The sequence below is a fragment of the Hylobates moloch genome, unplaced genomic scaffold (genome assembly GCF_009828535.3).
Source record: "Hylobates moloch isolate HMO894 unplaced genomic scaffold, HMol_V3 SCAFFOLD_3, whole genome shotgun sequence".
NCBI classification, from domain to species: Eukaryota; Metazoa; Chordata; class Mammalia; order Primates; family Hylobatidae; genus Hylobates; species Hylobates moloch.
This window is the reverse complement of record NW_026652278.1, coordinates 8,353,672-8,377,698: the sequence shown is the minus strand read 5'-3', so window position 1 is coordinate 8,377,698 and position 24,027 is coordinate 8,353,672. Positions and strand designations below refer to the sequence as shown.

Genomic DNA, 24,027 nt, shown 5'->3' with positions numbered 1-24,027 from the left:
GGACTAAATAACCTATTCCCACAGGAAAATGCATTGTCATTGACAACAGAAGACCAAAGTATCTATAATGGTTGCAAATTTGAATAGCATCAGTTCCACACTTGGACAAGTGACTATTCCAATGGAGAGTTTATTTACAAGGCATTTTCTCACATGACACAGGGAGACTGATTTAGGAATTGCAATCCTCTCTCCTGTGATGAAAACCACTTCCACGATGAAGCACTCCATGGAGAAGTACTTACTTACAAGCTTTCCTTTGGATTCTGAATGTTTTCTGCAGGTTTTAAACAGAGTCAACTCCCCCTCCATTCCTGGTAACCATGCTAAATGGTTTCGATACTGTACCTGGGCATTTACAGTGATCTTGTCAAATAAAACGTTACTCCAAGTTAACTCCGCTGTATATTTATGCACTTAATATCACAGCTTACTGCAAAGTGCACAAATCATTTTAACAGAGTATAAATTTAACTACCATGAAGGCATTTTACACTCTGCTTAACTTCACTGAGGGGCCCATATTTTTTGGAGAAGATAAATCATGCTTCCATATAACTCGACTTAGGGGAACAGCAGTCAAAACTCACAAACAGAAATACACCCAGTTTCCTTGGATTAGGGGTAAAAAAAAAAAAAACACACCCACACCCTCAACCAAGACATCTGTCACCTGTACCTCTTACCAAGCAGTGGTAGCCACCAGTGCACCCAGCCCAGGGCAGGTGGGCTAAGTGAGGGGCTGGCCCATGAGCATGCACCCTCCTCTGCCCCTGGTCACTGTCCTCTGGCCATTCTGGAACAACGGGGATTGAGCGCTGTTCACCTGACAGCACCCCTAGCATGGGAGGGCTGCCATCTGCGCCATCTTGGCTGTCATCATTGGAAACACAATCTCCTATGGATGTTTTCTAAAAGGAGTTCCAGGACCCACTGCCAAAGGGTCTCCAGACGCACATAAGAAATTTAAAAAGGGGGAAAAATAGTCACGCAAGAAATCCATGCACACAGCAGCTGAAGTCATCAATTATTTATTGAATGAGGGAACCTTAGCCATGGACCATCTGGAAGGGCCAGACTTAGGTCTCAAGCTGTGACCCGCAGGTCAATAGCAGGAGCTCTTCTGACCTGACAGGAGTCTCTGAACTCGACTCAGGGTCACAGGAGTGCACTCTTAACGTTCAGTGGATCCAAGTGCACATGTGTCACCTCCACAAATTAAAGACACTCAGGGCTGCCTCCCACATCCCATACCCAGACCTGGTATGTTAAGACACACAAAATCATGTACAGGACTTTAAAAAAAAAAAAAAAAAAAGGAGATTGAGATAATAGCTTTACAGTGGAGAAAGACGGACACGATCTTAGCCAAGTGATCAAAGTTAACCCCACCAACAATAAGGTGAATTCACATGATGTGCCCTCCTAATCCGCCGTGCTGACAACAGTGGTTCCTGAGCATTCCCGCCCAAAGTGCCCAACTCGAATCAGGAAAACACAGGACAAACCGAACTGAGGGCCATTCTACAAAACAACTCGTCTGCTCTCTCCAAAAACATCAATGTCATGGTCCAAAGGAGGACAAGAAACGGTTCCAGATTAAAGATGACTAAACAGACCAGGAAACCAGAGGCAACGCAGAATCCCAAGTTTCTTTTGCTATAAAGGATCTTATTGGGACTACTGGCAAAATAAGATCCGAATATTAGATATGATTATCAATGTTAATTTCCTGACTTTGATACTTGTCTTATGTGAAAGAATGTGCGCTGTGTTTAGGAAAAATTAACTCCTCCATCCCTAAATACTTGAGCCTTATGTATTTGCAAATATCTAAAGGGATCTGAAAATTATACACTCTGCGTGTGTGTTTCTGTGTATGAGAGAAAAACAAGCAAATGTGGTTACAATGTCATTTGGAAAGGCTAGGTAAAGGGTAATTAGAAATTCTTTGTTCCACTCTTACAACTCTTCTGTAAGCCTGTAATTACGTCAAAAGAAAAAGTTAAAGGGGGGAAAAAAAAGACATGAATGGCCACAGTGATTGTGTTCAAGTTTTAGAATCAAGATTGACTGATATTTTCCCAGAGAACCCAAATTTTTGCAATGTTATTTCATTACTCTTAAAGGTAAACTATCAAAAATAAAGTAAGAGTCACAGCATGTCAGAGGCTTCAGGTGGAAAGACAGGCGGGTCAGGGAGGGCAAGGTCCCAGGCCTCCTCCTGTCTCTGCTGGTGGCTGCTGCAGAGGAAGTGGCCACCGAGAACCCACCCTGTCTCTACCCAGGCTCAAGTATCCAAACCCCAGGCCAGCATGGTCAGCGCTGCCCAGGGGCAGGCTCTGTACCTGCTGCTGTGTGCCAGACAATTCCACACGGCCACAGTACAGTCCAGAAACCAGCCAGAACCAGCCCGTGGGCAAGGGAACAGATCTGAAGGTCACAAAGCGTGGCGTGCCCTCCCTGATGGCCCAAGGTCAGGGCTGGCCACGCCGGAGCTGGGGGCTGCCCTCCGCCCACAGGCAGCCTGTCTCTGCAGGCCGGCTGCGGGCCACACTGTCTTCAAAATCCCCATCCATGCTCCTTACAGCCAATGGGCAGATTCACCTTGGAGATGCTGCCCTTCTGGCCTCTCTCTGGAGAAGACAAAAAACTCAGTAACTTCTCCAAAAAGCTCCTGCTTTATGTAGTGAACTTGTACTTCCCACTAAAATCAATTCTTAATAAGATTTAATAGGCCTCTTGCCTCAGGTATCATTTCCAGCTAATTTTTACTCCCCCATGAGGAGAGTATGGTGGCAGCACAGGTCACGTTTGCACACTGTATCCATGATCATTCTGCCAGCTTTCCTTTTTTTTTGAAGCAGAGTCTCGCTCTGTCACCCAGGCTGGAGTGCAGTGGCGTGATCTCGGCTCACTGCAACCTCCGCCTCGTGGGATCAAGCGATTTTCCTGCCTTAGCCTCATGAGTAGCTGGGACCACAAGTGCACGCCACTACACCCGGCTAACTTTTTGTATTTTTGGTAGAGACGGGGTTTCACCATGTTGGCCAGAGTGGTCTTGAATGCCAGACCTGAAATGATCCGCCCGCCTCGGCCTCCTGAAGTGCTGGGATTACAGGTGTGAGCCCCTGCACCCAGCCTTTCTGAGAGTTTTCACAGGACATATGTCCAGCAGGCCTCGGCATTACCTTCTACTCCAGAAAATTCAGCTCAGAAGCCAATGCTCCAGGAGAGGGTTTCCCAGAGCAAGATGTAAGTGCCCTCTCCCTCTGAGCCAGCACAGGGTCCATCTCTCTGGGGGGTTGGTCCTCACCAGACTGCAAGTACTGGGAGGGGATGGTTATCCCCTTGGCTCTGCAGCCAGTGGCTGCTGCAGAACACGTGTTGGACTAAATAAAGCTAGACTTAAATTCTGCCTTCACGTCGCAAGTTTACATCTGCCACCAACAACATAAGACCACCAGGGCCAGCACACATTCTCAACACATTTTCCAAAGCTGGAAAAAAGCACAGCCAAGTCACTCAGAAAAGCCTCTCTTGATTTGGCTTCTGGATAAAAAAGAGTCTCCCTGTCGTGCTAGATGGGGTCAACTACTTGGTGAAAACAGAGGCCCATTCCACAGGCACCACTGCTGAGCATAAGTTCCCAGGACAGGGCCGTCCAAGGACACAACACTGACAGCCACGTGCAAACCCCCGACCTGGGCGAGGATACCGCCCTCTGAGACTCAGTCGCCTCGTCTACAAAAAAGGAAAGATACCACATTACCGGGACCATTTAGCCTAATGAAAATGCCGCCAGGATCAAAGACTATAACACAAAGCCCTCTGTTCGCATCTTAGTCCGAACAAGCACCCAGGATGCACTTGCTGTTGTTTGTTTGTTTTTTTAAGGCAGGATTTCGCTCTGCCTCCCAGGCTGGAGTGCAGTCTTGACCTCCTGGGCTCCAGCCGTCCTGCCACGTCAGCTTCTCAAGTAGCTGTGACTGTAGGCACGCACCATCACACCCAGTAAAAGTTTTTTTTTGTTTTGTTTTTTGAGATGGAGTCTTGCTCTGTCATCCAGCGGGAGTGCAGTGGCGCGATCTGGGCTCACTGCAACCTCCGTCCCCTGGTTTAAGCATTTTTCCTGCCTCAGCTTCCCGAGTAGCTGGGATTAGAGGCGTGCGCCACCACACCCAGCTGATTTTTGTATTCCTTAATAGAGATGGGGTTTCACTATGTTGGCCAGGCTGGTCTAGAACTCCTAACCTCAAATGATCTGCCCGCCTTGGCCTCCCAAAGTGCTGGGATTACAGGTGTGAGCCACGGCGCCTGGCCCCAGCTACGTTTTTTGATTTTCTATAGAGAAGAGAGCCCACTATGTTATTATTATTATTATTATTTTTTGAGATGGAGTCTCACTCTGTTACCCAGGCTGGAGTGCAATGGCACGATCCTGGCTCACTGCAACCTCCACCTCCTGGGTTCAAGTGATTCTTCTGCCTCAACCTCCTGAGTAGCTGGGATTACAGGCACCTGCCACAACACCCGGCTAATTTTTTATTTTTAGTAGAGACGGGGTTTCACCATGTTGGTCAGGCTGGTCTCAAACTCCTGACCTTGTGATCCGCCCGCCTTGGCCTCCCAAAGTGCTGGGATTACAGGCATGAGCCACCGCGCCTGGCCTGAGAGCCCACTATGTTATTTTATTTTTTGTAGAGATGTTATGTATGTTGCCCATGTTGGTCTTGAACTTCTGAGCTCAAGCAATCCTCCTTGCCTTGGCCTCCCAAAGTCGTGGGGTTACAGGTGTGAGCCACTGTGAGCCCAGCTGGCTGCTGTTTAGAAAGTGCGTCACGAAGGCCACCTTGAGGGGCTTGGGGAGCATCTCAGGAAAGAAGCTGCAGGGAGAACGGTCCAGCCATCCTTCTATTTCGAGCCAGCAGCAGCCCCGTGGAAGGAAAGGTGACTAAATGAGAAGGAATGTGACTCAGAGGGAGGCGCTCTGGAGGCCTCTGTGCCTACCCCAGGAGGGGCTGGCCTCTAGGTGGAGTCCCTACCAGCCTGGAGGCTCCCGCCTAACCTTGCCCATCCTCTCTGGGAAGGGAGGGCGTGAGGAGGTGGTCCCCTGGAAGCCACCTCCCCAGCCCTGAGGTTCACACCACCTCAGTCTCAGGGGTCCGGGGGCGGCCCCAGTTAAAACAGGGGTTTCCAGACCAGTTAAGCACTCAGAAGCACAACCCCTCTCCTTGCCCATTCTGTGTCCCCTGGCAGAGGGTGGGTCTGGTATCTGTGTAGCAGGTCCTGACCCCACCCAAGCAGCAGCAGTGTCCCAGCACCCCCGCCTTCCTGACCCACCAGCATTCTTTCCCACCAAGGCGCCTTGAGATCCCCAAAACACGTCTCCACTGCTGCCCCAAGTCTGCCCCCAACGGTTTGGCCTTTGCCACCTGTTACTGCCCAGGCTTGACACACAGCCATGAGTTCTGCCATCACCACGTCAGCAGATCTCTGCCAATGTGTGCTTGACCTTGAACATTTCCCCCAGCTCTAGGCAAACAAAGCCCTCTCCTTAGCAACAGCTCACTGGGCAAAACCCAAAGACGACCCGACCTGGCGCACCTCCAGCACTCCAGGTCTTGGCTCATGACCATGGGACCGCGACAGAAATTACCTTCAACCCTCACGTCACCACCCATCACCCAAGCTGCGACACCAATACATCAGCAGGAGAAATGAGGCGGATTGCAAACAGCTGCCGAGTTCCAAGATAAAGAGTTTTATTTTGGTGGCTAAAGGGAAAAGTAGAGAAAAGCCGCCAACATTTTTACTAACAGCATAATTATATGAGAGAAAACTCCCTCCTTTAAGATTCCTACGCTGCCCTGACAGCAATTTAAGCAGCTGAGAAAAGATGGTGAAGACAAAGTCATTACGGCAGGATCCCGTCTCCTTCCTGTACACACGTCTGACTCTGTAATGACAATGAAAGAAAGCTCTGCGGGCATATGGCAGGGGAGCCACCTCCGTGTGCAACAGCAGTTGCATCAAGTCTTTAGTGCAGGATTTAGCTGTCTTAAAGATCCTATTAACCAGAGACAATTTCCATCCCAGGCTCCAGGCAGAGCTGGGAGCTTTCCTTCAGAAATGAGGGTGAAGAACCTCCAACAGTAAGTTTTCTGCGAGTGCTGAAACCTCCAGCCCAAAGCCTTCAGCAAATCACTCCACGGGGAAATCTAGTCCTGTCAGCTTTAAAGTGGCCACCTTGCATTAACAGGGACTTTCGCAGCTAGGGTGTGGGTGATCTTAATGCACAGCTCTGCTACTATATGAGTTCACTTAAATGATCCCCTTGTTTCTGCTCTTATCCCTTCCAAGCCATTTTCCAGAGACACCCAGGGGGATTCTCACTGAAAACTGAAATGTGATCCTAGCCCAGTGTCTGGAAGCTCTCCAGCAACGCCCAGTGCCTTCGTGGTCAAGATCCGTGTCTGCCCTCACAGGGCCAAACCGCGCTGGCTCCTGCCCTGGGTACAGCCCCTCGGCCTCAAGACCTTTCCCCAGATGCCCCATGGCTGGCCTCCTCCTGCCACACCAATCTCAGCCTCCCCACAGAGAACCACTCCCTGCGTTCCCACCAAAGGGTCCCCTCAGTCCAAAGTATCTCACTGGTCTTAATGTTTGTGTCCCCTGAAAATTCCTATGCTGAAAGCCTCATCCCCAAGGTGATGGTATTAGAGGGTGAGGCCTTTGTGGGGTAATTAGATGATGAGGGTGGAACACTCACGAATGGGATTAGTGCCTGATGAAAGAGCTCTTTTGGCCAAGGCACGGTGGCTAATGCCTGTAATCCTAGCACTTTGGGAGGCCGAGGTAAGTGGATCACCTGAGGTCAGGAGTTGGAGACCAGCCTGGCCAACACGGCGAAACTTCGTCTCTACTAAAAATACAAAAATTTGTCAAGCGTGGTAAACTTTGATCCAGCAATCCCTGTAATCTCAGCTACCTGGGAGACTGAGGCAGGAGAAAATACAAAAATTTGCCAAGCGTAGTGGTAATCAGCTGTAATCCCAGCTACTTGGGAGGATGAGGCAGGAGAATCGCTTGAACCTGGGAGATGGAGGTTGCAGTGAGCCAAGATCGCACCACTGCACTCCAGCCTGGGCAACCGAGCAAAATTCTATTAAAAAAAAAAAAAAAAAAAAGGAAGATCTCATTTGACCCTTCCACGTAGTGAGAGAGTACCGTCTCTGAACCAGAACGTGGGCCCTCATCAGATATCGAATCTGCTGGCATCTTGGTCTTGGACTTCCCAAGAAGTGTGGGAATTAAATTTCTGTTGCTATGAGCCACCTGCTTATGGAATTTTGTTATAGTAGCCCAAGCAGACTAAGACAACATACTCTCCACTTGACACTGAGAAAGCCAGCAAGACCACAGGCCCTCAGGGAGGGGGCTCCACCTCTAGAACACAAGCTCAGCGGGAGTGTGGCCACTGCACCCACGGATCCTGAAGAACAGTCCACGACACGCATGCGCGCACACACACACAATCTCTGAACGGATGGATGACTGAGTCCGAAGAGATCATGGGCCAGCCCTGATTCTTCAGCCCTAACTTCAACCTTGAAAGGAAAATTTGGGCAATTACTTTTTTTTTTTTTTTTTTTGAGACGGAGTCTCGTTCTGTCACCCAGGCTAGAGTGCAGTGGTGTGATCTCAGCTCCCTGCCAACTTCCAACTCCTGAGTTCAAGCAATTCTCCCGCCTCAGCCTTCCGAGTACCTGGGATTATAGGCGCCCACCACCATGCCTGGTTAATTTTTGTATTTTTAGTAGAGACGGGGTTTCACCATGTTGCCCAGGCTGGTCTTGAACTCCTGACCTCAGGTGATCCGCCCACCTCCAGCTGCCAAAGTGCTGGGATTACAGGCGTGAGCCACCGCGCCCGGCCAAGGGCCATTACTTCTTAAGTACAGAAGCATCAGTGAAGGTCAGTGGCATGATGCGCTGGGCCTGTCCTCCGCAGGTTATTATAAAGAAGACATCCAAGAGGACGAATGTCCACACCTGCCAGGAAACACTCCCCCCAATCCCCCTGAGGGAAACACTCCCCAATCCCCCTGAGGGAAACACCCCCCAATCCCCCTGAGGGAAACACCCCCCAATCCCCCTGAGGGGCAAAGGTCTGTCTTCCAAAGAGCCTGGGCCTGCTCCTTTTGTCATCCTATTGGCCCAACACCCATTCACATGTCTCTCATCCCCCCACTTAGTCCTCATTTTCGAGTCCTTCGGTTTGACCAACAATCAGACCCCACATCTAGGAGTGTGCTGAATAACTCAGCTTTGTTTAAGCACAAGAGGTCTTTGGGATGCTTCAGCGCCGACTCCCACAGCATGCCACGACACGCCTTGAGGTCAGGCGGCCTGTCTGCAGCTCACAGCACGTACATGCTCTCTCTCGCTGGTGGACAGCTTATGTGGCTTTGCGAATTTTCTCGATTTACAAAAACTGTGCTTCCTTGTCTCCCAACCCAGTTCTGCCCTCTGAAACCGGGAGCTTCCCCCTTTCCTGGGACAATACCAGGTGCTTTTTCTCCAGGCTCAGCAGCCTCAGGTGCCTGAGTTACCTTCCTGCACCCTCCATTCCCACCTCCTTCGGTGAGCTCTTCGAATGGTCAAGGCACAGCTCACATCTGGCCCTGGAATCTGACCCAGCACGCCAGCCCACGGAGAACTGTCCAGGATGCCTGAGAACCTATGGAGCCACCAAGAGCTAAACTGGAAAGGGACAAAAGGTCACAGGAGATCCTGTCAAGACAACTGTAACTGGTACGTACTGTGCGTCGGAGATACCGTACGATGTCATTCAAGAAGCTCACAGAACAGCACTGCAGTCAGTTGGCAGGAGTAACAACAGAACCAGGAGAGTGGAAGGAAGTTGGCAAGGGGCGTGGACCGCTGTGGGGGGTTCTAAAGAATGAAAAAGGGATGGGAGCGGGATGACCTGTGCAGTTAGTACAGATGATAACTATGACCCCAAATCAAGAGTAATAAACATACAAAGAATGTCTCGTATTTACCACTCAAACGATGACATGAGGCATCAAGGCAGCCACTTCTGATACCTGCCACGCAAACTGAGGGTTTTCTTTGATGCTGCTAGTCATCACTCAATCGTGGCAAAACAACACAACCAGCCTCAGAGTGTGCCATTTATCAATCAATGCAATGGACAAGCTGAAATCACCACGGATAACCTCAGGATTGATCATTATTGCTCATTACCTTCTGAACTGCAGGGAATGAGTCCACATCACCTGAAAATGTCTCTCTCCTGGAAATTACACAGTGTTTCCGCTGGCTAGAAATCAACAGCCCTACTCAACGCCTAACAACTGAGTTTTGTTAACCGGCATACAAAAAGAGGGGGAAGATCACACCCTTCATACTTCCCACTTCTCACCACTGTGTAAACCCACCTACCTTCAAGAACTGCACCAAATTCGGAGACCTAGTTGGGAGATAAATGCCCCTCTGAGCTCCCCTGAGCTCCCTGCCCTCCCGAAGACAGTTTCATTATCAGTTCTTCCAAGCCAAAGATCAAAATGAGATAAATACCAAACAGAGCCCTTTCACTTTCTTCATGTATCAAGTGTGTCTTTTACTCTAGCTGGGATTCACAAATTCAGTTGCAAAGATATAAAATCAGTATCAGAGACACAAAAGCCATGTTCTAATTTCTTTAATAGGGTAAGAATAACATCTCTCACACAAGTTTATTTGTCACTTATGCCTCAAAACAAGCTGGGACCTACATAGTATTTCAGAGCCGTATGACATCTTGCAAACATTTACTTTAAATTTTAGGCGAGAATAAAAGTTGCTTTTTTCATAAATGTAAAGGAAAACAAACACTACCAATGGGATTTTGTTTTTCAACATCTGGAGATTCTAAAGTACCAGAGGTTGACACAAAAACTTTAAATCAAAGTAATGAAAATGCCTGACAGAATCAGTGAAATTATTTTGTGAAAGAGCTGACCAAACTGGATGACAGTTGAACTTCAGAAGTCACGGTGTGGCTCAGGCAGAGCACAGATGTCTAGGGGAGGAGTCAACCTGGAGCCTCCCAAGAATGGTTTCTGGCCACTGTTTGGGATGTTTGTTTCTCTTCGAGTCTACACATTTGTAAAGTGTGCAGATCAGGCAGGCACAGCTCAAAGTGGCTGAACACACCCAGAAGGACCAGCCAGAGAATGTAAGATGTGCAGGCGAGAGCAGCTGGGGAGAAAAGGACGCTTCCAGGAGGCGGAAGCTGGGCAGCTTCCAGGACTGAACTACACATGCATTTCCTGCAGAGTCCTAGCGCAATCCTTGACGTACAGCCGGGACTTAATAAATGTCTGCTCCATAGCATACACTACTAGTACTTGCCATCCAGCTGACCAAGGGAATGGTCTAACGGGTGGGACCACGTCACAGGAGGGTTCTCATCTTGGCCTGTTGGCTCAGTTTCATATGCCCCTCCCCTGGAAGTCTGCACACTGATGTTGTCCTTGGGAACACTTCTGACTAGGCTGCACTCTCTGTGTTTGCTCCACTGTTGGGAACCTGGGGGCCAAGGGGCCCCAGCAGTCAGCTCCAATGCAATAGTCCTTGAAGATCACAGCCAAAGCTATGCTTGCTCTGGACAGGTAACTCTCCCTTTCATGGGCAGGGGGAGGTAAAGGGAGCAGGCAGAAGCAAAAAGGAATTTTCCTCTAAAAACAGAATTGCTGAAAGGCACTTAATAGAGGGATAGGGGCCAGGCATGGTGGCTCACACCTATAATCCCAGCACTTTAACAGGAAGAGGCTGCGGTGAGCCGAGATCGTGCCACTGCACTACAGTCTGAGTGACAGAAAGTCCCTGGCTAAAAAAAAAAAAAAAAAAAAAAAAAAAAAGGGTTGGGGGGGATGGGATTTGGCTGAAACATGAAACAGTGAAATGCAAAGAACATGTATCGTATACTGAATTACAGACAAGATATTTTATGTTTATAAATGATTTCATAGAAAAAATATGGAATAATAATGGTTGTTTAAAAAAAAAAAAAGGCTGAGGAGAGCCAGCGCGGTGGCTCACACCTGTAATCCCAGCACTTTGGGAGGCTAAGGTGGGAGGATCACTTGAGGCCAGGAGTTTGAGACCAGCTTGGGCAACATAGTGAGACCTGACCTCTACCAAAAGTTTAAAGATTAGCTGGGCATGGTGGCGTATGCCTGCAGTCTCAGCTATTTGGGAGGCTGAGGTGGGAGGACTGCTTGAGCCCAGGACATCGAGGCTGCAGTAAGCTGTGATGGCACTCACCCTGGACAACAGAGCAAGATCCTGTCTCAAAAAAAATAAATAAAAATAAAAAAACAAAACAAAACAAAACAAAACTGGGGAGATGGGGGAAAATAACCAACCACACTGACAGCAAGTTGGCAAAGTGCTTACGTCTCCAAGCACTGGTCCATGTAATTTGCAGGCACTAAGTCATTTATCCTTTGCAAGCGTATAAAACAGGTACTATTATTACTCATATTTAAGGAGGAAATTGACGCAAAGAAAAGATCAGCCATTTTCTCAATGCCACACAGCTACCAAAGGCAGAGGCAGGAATTGAGTCCAGGCAGCTGGATGCTAGCATACACGGTTCTGCCCAAAGAGACAATTGAAAAAACAAAGGATATGACTGAACACAAACCAAAACCATAGTAAGTACAGATTCCACTTAGGTAAAATCCTGGGTGTGCACACATGCCCAAAGGCAGTAAGAGGGAAAGAAAAGTATTGGAGAGGCCTACCGGTCTGCAGAGCTATCTACGCACAATCTGCCATATCGAACGGGAATGCAGGAGTAACAGGACTCCCTTCGGTAAGCCAACACAGACACCCTCCGTACGCTCAGATGCACTTGTATGTCCTGGTAAAGGCAAGGAGAAAGACAGTATCTGAGGACTGGGGAGGGAAGGTAATCAGCTCTGTCTTCGTAAATCTTGCATTGCACTGTTTCCCTCTTCAACAAATGCATGATTCCTTTGGAAGCATCAGGGCGGCCAGCTATTTTATTCCCTATTTAAAAAGTAACGTAGGCCAGGTGCAGTGGCTCACACCTGTAATCCCAGCACTTTGGGAAAAAGAGGCAGGAGGATCACATGAGCCCGGAAGTTTGAGACCAGTCTGGGCAACACAGGGAGACCCCATCTCTACAAACAAACAAAAAATTAGCTGGGCATGGTGATGCATGCCTGTGGTCCCAGCTATGTGGGGAGCTGAGGCAGGACCGCTTGAACCTAGAGGTCAAGGCTGCTGTGAGCTGTGACTGTGCCACTGCACTACAGCCTGGGTGACAGAGTGAGACCCTGTATTGGAAAAAAACAAAAAAAAACCAAAAAAACCCCCAAAAAAACCCAAACATATATTCATTACAGAACATTTGGGGAGGAGGAGTGGGTATGGAAAAAAAAAATCACCCAAAATTCTACCAACTAAAGATAATCACTATGAACCGCTCCTCATCAGCCCTCCCCCGTGATTATTTTTATGGTTCTATTCATAAATGTTCAACATTTGATATTGAAGCTTTTCATTTTAAGACAAGCATTCTACTTATTTCAAACTGTGAAGGCATCATTTGAAAAAGAATTAGCTGTTTTCCCACTGTTGGATGCTTGAGTCATCTGTCTTTTTGCTGTCAAGTAACACCGTCACTAAAATCTTGGTGCATTGGAGCTTTCTTGGCATTGGGTGGGGAAGGGAGATGACTAGGTCAAAGAGCATGTGTGTACCTACTTTTACGGAAAGGTGACACTGGTTTCCTTGTCTGAAGATTTTTTTTTTTTTTTTTTTTTTTTGAGATGAAGTTTCCCTTTGTTGCCCAGGCTGGAGCACAGTGGCATGATCTCTATGATCTCTGCCTCCTGGGCTCAAGAGATTCTCCTGCCTCAGCCTCCCTAGTAGCTGGGACTGCAGGCGCGTGCCATCACACCCAGCTCATTTTTGTATTTTTAGTAGAGATGGGTTTCACCATGTTGGTCTCGAACTCCTGACCTCAAGCGATCCACCCACCTCCACCTCCCAAAGTGCTGGGATTACAGGCATGAGCCACCACTCCCAGCATTCCTTGTCTGAAGATTCTAATGGATTACTTCATAGTCACAATCTATGACAGTATCTTATCTGACCTTCTTCCCACCCGCCACCAGCAGGTATGTGGGGACAGACCTGGACAGACACACACACGGGCATGGCGGCCTCATCCTACAGGATTAGTCCCATAGCAGCAAGTCAGGCCCCAGGGGCAGTGAAGTAGGACAGAGTGGTGCCATCGGGAGGTGGTGATGTCACCAGGCAGCAGGTGTCTTGTCTCTGGATAAGCCCATGTTGGGACAGACTGTTTCTTCCAGAACGTACCCAATGTGGGCACTGGCTTACGTTTAGGAGCAACGACTTCTACAAGACGCCCAGTTACATGAGAGCGACACCCAGTGAGATGTTCACACAAAGCATGGCACACACAGCGCCAGGAAAGCAGCCCGCCTTCTAGAGTGGCAGGGGCAGCACGTGCTTCCTGAGTTTAACGGTGGCCCACAGCCCATCTCAGGACCCAGCACCAGCCCCAACCGTTACGTGGTGCTTAAATGGCACTCAGAACGCACACTCAGCATCCAGCGACTGCGGACCCCAAGCTGACCGTTCTCCTTCCTGCCTCAGTATCTCAGCCCCCTTCATCTGTACTGTCCAAAGCCTGCTCAAGTGTCAGAAGCTGTCTCCTTCGTCAGATCCATCCTGTGTGCTTTCTAAGTGAGCATCTTTAACCTCTAATGCTGGGCTGAAAAACAACTCAGTGTTTTGGAAAGTAAGTTTCTACTCCAGCAATCTGAGGGTGGGGACATCCACAGGAACCCTGGGGCCCACAAGGAAAACAGAAGACAGACTTAATCACTGAATTCTCACTCAAGAATTCCAGCGGCCAAATGTCCTTTCTAATCCTGTGTGCTGCTCTGAGAGAACATTCTAGCCACTCCTTTGTGTGTGTGAAAACCACTGCAGCAGGTCCTATTTTGGGCAGATTTTCCACATTAAAAGGCACAATGGTTAAAATGATCGTACGATACACCTCCCACCCACGACACTTTGTTTAATTCAAACTCAAATACCAAAGCAGGAGAGTCGACTGTTTACCACACTTGAATTTATAAATGGCCTTCCTGCCCGTCACCCAGGCTGTCCCACCCCCTCCCTTCTTTCGACACAGCTGGGTGGGAATGCAGTGACCTAATATCACTGGACAGATAATTCCTTGCCTTGGGGAACGACTGGCAAAGCCCACAGCATCTGCCATTTCCAATCTACTCCTCGGAACAGTAAGTAGGGGCTTGTGCCAGGACGCTCGGGGGGCAGCACAGAACGCGTGCAACCGTGGCTGGAAGTGAAAATGTAAAAACCCACCCACGGCCTTGCTGGGAGTCACTGCTCTGCATTGGAAAACCCGGGTGTTTGATTCAACTAAATCATCTCAAAGCCTGCATTGGAGAAAATAATTGAATTAAAGAGTTGCTATAACTCATTCAAGTGAGATAAAAACCATCCAGTGGGAGGCGAGACGGCAAGGCAAAGACACTGCTGCTAGAATGTGCCGTCTTCTCGAGATCGCAAGGAGAAAAGCAATATAATGTGGTTCAAAGGACAGATGGGACTTTCCTAATTGTCCCCAGATTCCTAGCAGCAGGGGCGGTAACTAAATGGTTTCAATTAAAAGTTAAAGAAACAGAGCAGAGCAGGCGGTAAGTTATGCCTGGTGCTGATAAGCCTCATTCGGATCAGTCTCAGGGATGCTTTGTCCCGATTTCAGACAGCCAAGTGTCAATGGCACACAAGTGGTGGAGCCATCCCAACATGTCACCCTGACAAGGTGACAAATAAATCTGTCTGTCAAATGCACTGTCATGAACACCCGTGTGAGCGTCATGGAGCCAAGCACCAGGCATGTGGCGACGGCTCAGAGCAGGGCCCTTCCATCTGCAATCAGGGAGAAAAAGGGACGGACGCAAACACTAGAACACAGCCCAAGGAAGCAATGATGATGTGGGGGTTACACGCCTCAGAGAGGACGCTCCACCTCTGACAACGGCTACAGGGTGGTTTCCGTGCCAAGCACGGTATGGCTCAAGCACAATGTGACAAGGGCCATGGAATCAATGTCTACCCCTTCACCAGGGGCTCCCAAGCAGGGCATGTTTTTCACCCTAGGGACACTGGGCCCTATCTGGTGACATCTCTGGTCACACTGGGGTAGGGAGGGAGGTAACACTGGCATCGGGTGGGGAGAGGCCAGGGATGCTGTTGAACATCGTATGATGCACAGGACAGCCCCCCACAACGAAGAACCACCAGACCCAAAATGTCAACAGTGGCCAAAGTAGAAACTCCTGCCTTAAGGGAATCATAAGTTGAAGTCTCTGAAGTTCCAAACTAGAAATGCTGAGAAATGGCTGGGGCTGATTACAGGCAATTTTTTTTTTTTTTTTAAACCAACACAGGACATAAGCAATATCCTGAAAGGGACAAGTAAGTGCATCAAAAAAGCAGAACAGACGACAAGCATGAGGGTGAGCTCCAGCCTCTGAAGAAGCGTAGAGGAAGCAAGTGCGGCAGGGCTGGGTGGCGCTGTCCTGCGGATGCTGATTCAGAAGAAGCTGACCCACAGACGAATGTGGCTGAGGTGGAGCTGAGAACATGAGGTCCCCTGGGGATGACCGCAGCCCCATCTTTCAGGGTAGGTCTCTCAACACACTCACAATTCCCATCCATGTCACCGCTCTGGGAGGAAGTTTGACACACACCTAGCAAACAGATCTTGGAAAAAATGAATCCCTAAATGTGAGAAGGTCTCTACTGACAAAAGCAAACAGCAGGGCGTAGGGTCCGAGACAGCCAAGGTCAATGCCTAAGGCTCTGAATGCAAATACTCAGCATCCGCCAGCCCAAACTCAGAGGGCAGCCCCAGCTACCACCAGGCTGCTCTGGAATCACGCAGCACAGCCACGCTTCCAAGGGATGTGGTCAAAACAGAAAGACCACCCAGCAAGGAGGGCAGGAGGAGCCTCATCTCACCGCAGAAAAAGGGACGAAATGAGCGTGGGAACAGCTCCTCCCATCCTCGTTGGTGTTAGGGATCACCAGGCCCCACCCCAGGAAAAGACAGGAACAGTCACTACCACATGCTCTGAGGATGCTAGTCCTTCTGGAACTGTGGGCCTCAGAAAGCAGCAGACTAAGGTGCTCCTTCTTCCCACCACTGAACCCCACATCTGGGTGGCTCCTGCTGACTTTTCGATGTTGGCAGATGTTTTGTGATGTCCTAACCTCAAAACTAGGTGTGTACAGGGACTGGGCCTGGGGATCCAGGCTGGAGCAGACACTGAGCTTTGCAGACAGCACAGTTTCTGTAGGAAACACAATGTGACAAGGGCCATGGAATCAATGTCTACCCCTTCACCAGGGGCTCCCAAGCAGGGCATGTTTTTCACCCTAGGGACACTGGGCCCTATCTGGCGACATCTCTGGTCACGCTGGGGTAGGGAGGGAGGAATAGGTTTCTCACTGTTTACAAAAGTTCTGTGGTGACTCCAGGTTTAGGCTAAAGATGACCCCACTCAGGATTCACTAAGCCTTGCTGCGGCCCAATGGTCATGAGGTGGGAGGCAGGGGAGTCCTTGCCTCTGCCAGGAAGTCCCGCCAAGTCTTCACCCCCTCGGCCTAACGCGGCCGTTTCTAGGAAGCCCTATGAACTGCACACCCAAAGGCAAACCAGGAAGCGAGCGCAGGCAGCGGGGGTTCACCTCCTTTCCCTCTGCTCCTTAATACTTTAGGGGTTATTCTTTTGTCTCCTTTGTCAAACGCAAAAAAAAGCAAAACACAACACGCACATGGTTTAAATAAGACATGTTTGCATTCTTGTTATAAGAACTCTGGAACAAAATCCGAGTACAATTATGTAGCCCCACTATTAGTTAACACTTCATTACTACACTTCGTATTTCCTTCTCGTCTTTTTTTCTGAGAGTAGGTTAAAGAGAAAGAAGACAATGAACTCTGTTGAACCTACCCCATGGGGAAAAAAAAGTCTCAAAGTTACGAAAAGTGAAAAAGAAAAAAAAGATGCAAAATAATATAGTGATAAAATCTCTGCATGATTTGAGACTATCGCCTCATGAATCTAACGCTGACTCATCAATACTTCCTACTTCCCAGCTCAGAAGTGGAACAATATCGCTACTCGACTGAACGGATGGCTAACAACAACCAAAGAAACCCCCTCCCTGCCAAAACAGTTACTGGACGCTAGAATGCAGGTTATAGCACGTGGTCATTTACAAAACTAAAAGGTATGAAACTCTCTGCTGAGTCAGGTTACCTAGACACAGCTCTAACACATTCTCTCACCTGAGATTATCATATACATTAAGATTTTTTAAAAAAAAAGCAAGCTGGCCCAGGTAAGAAATACAAAAGTCTATGCGGCATGAAATAGCTCAAAGAGACTTGTTTGGCGGAATTAACTAGTGGTTTAATTGGGGAGGGGGGGATGTCTGATATACAAGACTGCCCCAATTTCTTCAGAGAAAAATTAACATTTCAATCCTGTTTTTATCTAGAAGTCATTAAACTGTGCAACATGAATTAATGGAACTGTAGCAGCGAATTAACTCTATTCATCAACTAAGTCCAAACATTTTAGAGTGTATCTGTAATGAAAAAATAGCTCTACATTTCTATCTCTTCTCATTAAAGTAAACCAGTTTTCCCTCTCTCAGTATATAAAACTGTCTTCTCTTCACGTAATTTATATTACCATAAGCCGGCTCACATTCTAAACTATTACATGCCTCCAATTAATTTTTGCAGCTTTTGCCTGAAAATTTAATGAGATAGTAGTGGATGAACCTGCTGACTCCAGATTATGTGTGTGCTCCCAATATTAATGTTGGCACAATAAAATAATCTGATCCACACCTGACTCAAGCATTTCCCCTCGCTGGGGTATAAAGGTAATATGGAAACCAGGTCCGCTCATTTCAGTCTTTTAAATCCAATTACAAAATTTACTAGCCTCAAATTAAGCTGCTCCTACTCATCAACCTGGGAGGAAAGGAGAAAGCAGCAGCACAGTCTAATTATCCCAACACCATTTCTATCAACACTGCAGGGAACAGTTACGATGGATGACTATTTGTCTAAGGCCTCAGTTCTCTACCGTGGAGGAGAAGTCACAAGCCGCACTCCTCAAAGCCAACCCAAGGAACCCCGTGATGAGTACAGGGTACAAGGAAGCCCATTCTCTGTCCCGCTGCTACAGGCGCGCCTTAGGTGCCTGCCTCAGGTGGGGTCCACACCATTCACGATTTGTTTGTACACGTGTGCGTATCAGTGTGTCTGTGTCAGATGTATGTGTGCACACGTGTGAGCATGTACATGTGTGTTCATCTAACATGTGCCTGAGTTCAGACGAATAGGTGAGGCGCACTGGCGACTCTAAGTCTCAAGGACAGGCCCTCTGTAGTTCTTACTTTTTGCCAAAAGGGTTGAGGTGCAAGCAGAAGGCAAAAAAGGCTGACAAGGCTGGGAGCAGTGGCTCGCACCTGTAATCCCAGCACAGCACCTTGGGAGGCCAAGGCAGGTGGATCACTTGAGGTCAGGAGTCTGAGATCAGCCTGGCCAACATGGTGAAACCCCATCTCTACTAAAAGTAGCCGGGCGTGGTGGCGGGCGCCTGTAGTCCCAGCTACTAGGGAGGCTGAGGCAGGAGAACTGCTTGAACCCAGGAGGCGGAGATTGCAGTGAGCCGAGATCGCGCCACTGCACTCCAGTCTGGATGACAGAGCGAGACTCCGTCTCAAAAACCAAACAAACAAAAAACACCGACAATATCAGTAACAGCAGCAGCAGTCAGTAATCAATGTCCAGAAAGTGCCTGCTATCCCCGTTTTCTTTTTTGCCAAGCACTGAGACGGTCCCAGCCATCAGTCCACAGGTGTGTGGACCCAGCGCGTGTTCAGCTCTGGGAGTGAACGGAATGGAACTTAGGCAGACTACTCCCAAAATTCCATCCCTAGGCTGCTAATGACAATGACATCCACATACACTAGCCCTGGTGGCTGAGAATATAGTAACATCAAGAGAATGAGCGGTACCCAGCTGCGTCTGGTATATGGGTGGTCCCTAAGGCATCACTTGGTTGATGTGTGTTTAACAGCCCTTAGGAAGGCCAGGACCTGGGGATGAGCAGCCCATGCTTCTGAGGATGCGGGTTGATGTCCAAAGATGGCCAGAAGACCCCCCTATTCATACCTGTGCCCTGCAACTTCACAGTGCCAATTAGGCAGCCTGGGGCTGCTGCTGGTGAACACAGAGAGAAATGGGAGAGAGAGAGAGAGAGACAGAGACACCCAGGCCTTGGAGCTGCCCGCCCTGTACTACCTTAGCCTGGAGTCCTGGCTACAGCAAAGACCAAGGGGCTCATTCTGCTCTGGGGCCACCTCCTCCCTGCGCCCCCTCCACCTCCACCACTGGGTGTGTGGAGAATGGAACTGCAAAGCTTACAATAAACTCAGCAAGCTCACTTGACTGAGCATTTAGCAAGCCAGAAAGCCTCCTTTCTATGCGCTGTTGGTCTGCAAGCATGGAGTCTATAGAGAGACTGGAGAAAAGCCATCATACTGGCACATGGTCAGGTGCATTCAGTACACACAGGTTTATACCAACATCTAAACCATTTTAGGAAAAGGCCGTGGAGCAGAACATGCTGGGTGTGCAACTGAAACCTAGACCTAGGTTCAAATCTGACCTCTGTCCTTGCCAAGTGCCAAGAGAAATCAATTAACCCCCTTATCCATCCAATTTATAGGAATAAATAAAGGTAAATACCTCAACCTTGCAAGGCTGTGCCACACACATAGGACCAACTAGAGCTGTGCAGCGTCTGGCATGCATGCCACATGAGGCTTCCTTTCCGGGGCAACTGGCTGGACCATTCTGGGCCCTCTAAATTAAAAAGGCCCTTTTCAACTCTGCTTTCCTGGCCAGAGAAGGCCTGGGACATGAGCCCCAAGCTCCACCACTCAGCCCTCCCTCCAGGTTCACTGAAAGATACCCCCATCCTGAACTCCAACTGGAGCCATCTCCCTCCACTCCCTTTTCAGGGGGTAGCTTTGAAAGGGTACAATTCCTCACTCTCAATAAAGCAATGCTTCCTTCCTGCCTTAGAGAACCATCAATAAGTTTGTATGGAAAATAAGCTCTTGAGCTGCCAAAAACCCCTGGCTAAAGGAGAACCCAAATGGTGCCAAGCTACCAGGGGAGGTGGCACCTCCAAGAGTGGCAGAAGGGTCCCAAGGACTGTTCAGGTCCATGGTCTCTTTCTCTGGACCCATCACTCCATCCAGTCTGGTCCAGGCTAGGACGGAGTAGGGATGGGGGTGATAGATAAGACCAGGTCTGGCCAGCCAGGCTCTTTCCAGAACCAACACAATCCCAGCACACTGTGGCCAGAAGCATCCTCAAAACAGGACTTTGTGCAGGCTCAGATTCAGTCCTAAGGCACCAGAAAAAACAGCCTTAAATTTGACACTGCCAAGCCCTGAGGCGGACACAGAAGGTCTCATCAAGATCACACACAGACTCTGAAAACCTTCTCATGTTGAAGAACGGGAGCTATTAACTGTGTTAACGGCATGCACAGATGTTGTCTACATCTAAAAATTCCCAAATACATCAATTAGCATATTATAAAGAATTTACTTCCATTTTCCCTTGACAGATCATAAAGACCAAAATGTAACGCTCAGTTTGAATTGACAAGTGCGTATGGCAGAAGATGCTGTATTAAATGCAGACAACAGTGAAAGAAAATGGTATTTGATGATTGGCCACCCAATTCTCAGAGTACAATGTCAAATGCCAGAAATCCATTTATTTAGTAACCAAAGCTCAACATCACACAAGTCACTTGGGCTCTGGTAAGGGAAGTTCTACCATCTGCACTTGGTAATTCCACTGTTCCACTCGTTTCCTAGGTAAGATATTGGGAGCATGTGTGGAAAAGCAAGACAAGGCTACATCCCAGGGGCAAATACAGGTGCACACACGTACACAAATCGAAGGAAACATTTTTGGAAAAAAAAATTTAAATTTAATTTTTAAACAAAAATAAAAGAAGGCATAACAACATCTTATGTGCTGAAATTCTAGGCATGTCTTTACTTGTATGTTTAGAAATGATCCTTTTACAGGAAGGAAGGGCTGGAGGAGATAAGGATGAGAGAAAAACGCGAATAACATGAAACTAAAATGAAGTTAATAGATGAAGAGTTGTCCTTCTTCCCGTTCTTCCAGAATCCTCTTCCTAGATTGCAAATCAAAATCTGCATTTAAATAGAATATTTTTCGTGTAGGAAAGAGGAAGCCCTAGGGTACAAAGGTATTGCATTCGGGATCTATGGGCACAATATTGTATTTTAAATGAGATAAAGAATTTTGAAATTTACTGAATATATGACATATTCCAAATTGTCTTGTTATTACTACTATTTTTACTAAATTCTTCTATCCTAATAGGTGTTTCTCTTCTATGGCCAGAACTTTTAATAAAAGTAATGTGATATTAACATCATTCTATCAATTTAATCTTGAGAAAAGATTACACGATCCAGGGATCTTATAAGCTGTGGGCTCTGATAATTCCAGCCATTATTCAGTGTGAAATTCAAACAGTCTGAATTCATTAACATTGGTTGTTACAAATCTGCATTTTCAGACTTTGCCATAAAATGCAGGAGTCCAGACCCAGTGACCTGAATCTAACTGCCTTTCATGTGAAGTGGCCGTGTTCCCGGCCTCTCCCAGTGTGGCTCTTGAGAGAAAGCCTCATGTCTTCGTCCTTTCCATGGCTGGCCTCAGGCTCTTTGGTCACACTTAATGTTCAGGCAAACTGCAGAGACCTCAAGTCATTTAAAGGAGTAGAGACATGTTCCCAGGGAAGGATGTCCATTACGAAACAGATGTCCAGGTGGGCATAGGAGCAGGTGCAGTAGCATGGTGCCAGCACCTCGCTTTGGCTGTGGCTGGGATCAGCACACCCTCACAACTAAAACCCCAATGCATGACATTTGGAAAAGGCTTCAGGGAAACCCCAAACCTTTCACTGCTTGATAGAAAAACATTACTACCAGGTCGATGGGCAAGGAGTGAGCATCCCACGTCCCAAGTGCCAGGAGGAAGACAGAACCTTCAGGAACACAGTGGACCTTCACGAGCAAGAAAGGTTTGAGTTCCGTTCGTCTTGCATCTAAATGTTCATTGCAACACAGACCACAGGTACCGGCTTGGAGAGATGCAACCTGTACTACCTCCTCCTCCAGTCCAGGCAGGCGAGCAGGGCATCTCCCACATGCTAAGCCTTTGGCTGTGTGCATTTACTGCTGCTACTGCAGCAATCATTTTTGTGTGTGTACATATATTCATGGGGTACAAGTGCAATTTTCTACATCCACACATTGCATTGTGGCGAAGTCAGGGCCTCAGTGCCTCGATCGCTGAAGCAATGCACACTGTACCCACCAAGCCACCTCTCATCAGCCCCCCTTGTCAGTCCCCATGATGTCATTACACACTCATTAGTCATTCTTGACTAAGCTCTTAACATGTACCAGGTACCTGTTAAGCCCTGTTCAATATCATTGAATCCCCACAACTCTGAGATTAAGCACTACTATCTGCTGCATTTGAAAGAGGGGGAGGCCGGGCGCGATGGCTCACGCTTGTAATCCCAGCACTTTGGGAGGCCGAGGCGGGCGGATCACGAGGTCAGGAGATCGAGACCACGGTGAAACCCCGTCCCTACTAAAAATACAAAAAATTAGCCGGGCGTGGTGGCGGGCGCCTGTAGTCCCAGCTACTCGGAGAGGCTGAGGCAGGAGAATGGCGTGAACCTGGGAGGCGGAGCTTGCAGTGAGCCGAGATCGCGCCACTGCACTCCAACCTGGGCGACAGAGCGAGACTCCGTCTCAAAAAAAAAAAAAAAAGAAAGGGGGAAACTGAGGCACTAGGCTGCGAGGGGCATAGTTTGCCCAAGGTCAACACCATCAGAGGAGGACAAGGTCAAGTTGCAAGCATTTTTTGGCCATACCATGAGGACCCTGCCCTCCTGCCATCACCAAGGCCAGGACCAAGTCCTGTGCAATTAGAATCATTACCTTCCCCTTGCAAACATCAGGAGGAAGTCCCAGAGCCACTGGGGCTGCTGGAGGGAGTGACTGTTATGATGCAATTCCATGCTAAAGAATTCTTCCTGACCACGTCAAACTCTGCATCAATCTGCTCTGTTTAAACACACAGGCAGAGAAGGCTTTCCGGCCTTCAGCAGGCCTCTGCAGTGCTGCCACTTAAGCCCAGGGTTTGCAGGGGGGTGGGGATCAGAGCACAAATCAGCGTGAGTCCTCCTTCCCAGAGGAAGCTGCGGCCCTGTGTCATGGTTTAGAGGTCATCTTCTGCTGTAATGAGGGAGTGGCAGTGAGTTTCAATTGAATTATGAAAAGCCAGGAGTACTGTACTCTCATCAAAGTGAAGGTTTTTTTTAACAAATGTGGGACTGGGGCCGTTACACATGCGGGAAACACCAGCTTCCAGGCCTCTGAAGGTGAGCAAAGCAGCAGCCACCATGCTGGGTCCTTGAAGGAATTTGATACAGAAGCCATCTGAGTTTGTCTCGAGGGACCCAGGCCTACAGGACTTGCAGAGCCAGTGGGCCTTCTTGCTGTCCTCATCATCTCAGCTTGGATATAATTCAGGTCGGCTGAACCACATTATCCCTCACCTACGAGACTGCCTCAAGTGCGGCACCCACAGGTGGTGGGAGAGTACAGCTGGGTCCCCACACCCTACCTGCATGGGTTTAGACTTCCTGCCCTACTTGCACGAAGGAGAGGTGGGGGCATGACTTCACTTCCCTGCG

At 48.5% G+C, this 24,027-nt stretch overlaps 1 protein-coding gene and 1 long non-coding RNA gene across 15 annotated transcripts in view; one reads left to right on the top strand and one right to left on the bottom strand.

The window, feature by feature from the left end:
• The window catches only part of CTBP2 (C-terminal binding protein 2), a 177,594-nt gene that overhangs the window by 95,760 nt on the left and 57,807 nt on the right, over positions 1 to 24,027 (bottom strand). For 2 of the 11 annotated variants that reach the window (XM_032175569.2, XM_058435907.1), the window contains one exon: positions 11,819 to 11,937. The exons of the other annotated variants lie outside the window; for them this stretch is intronic. The gene's annotated coding sequence lies outside the window, so the exon portion shown is untranslated. The remainder of the gene's footprint in view (positions 1 to 11,818; positions 11,938 to 24,027) is intronic. 11 annotated transcript variants of the gene reach the window in all.
• On the top strand, positions 12,856 to 18,573 carry LOC131383015 (uncharacterized). Of its 4 annotated transcripts, none has more exons than XR_009212683.1 (4): positions 12,856 to 13,872; positions 15,557 to 15,792; positions 17,271 to 18,067; positions 18,226 to 18,573. It is a non-coding gene; the product is annotated as an uncharacterized LOC131383015 (long non-coding RNA). The 4 variants fall into 4 exon arrangements; XR_009212682.1 differs by having other exon boundaries at positions 12,856 to 15,175; XR_009212684.1 differs by having other exon boundaries at positions 12,856 to 15,792; positions 17,271 to 17,404; positions 17,675 to 18,067.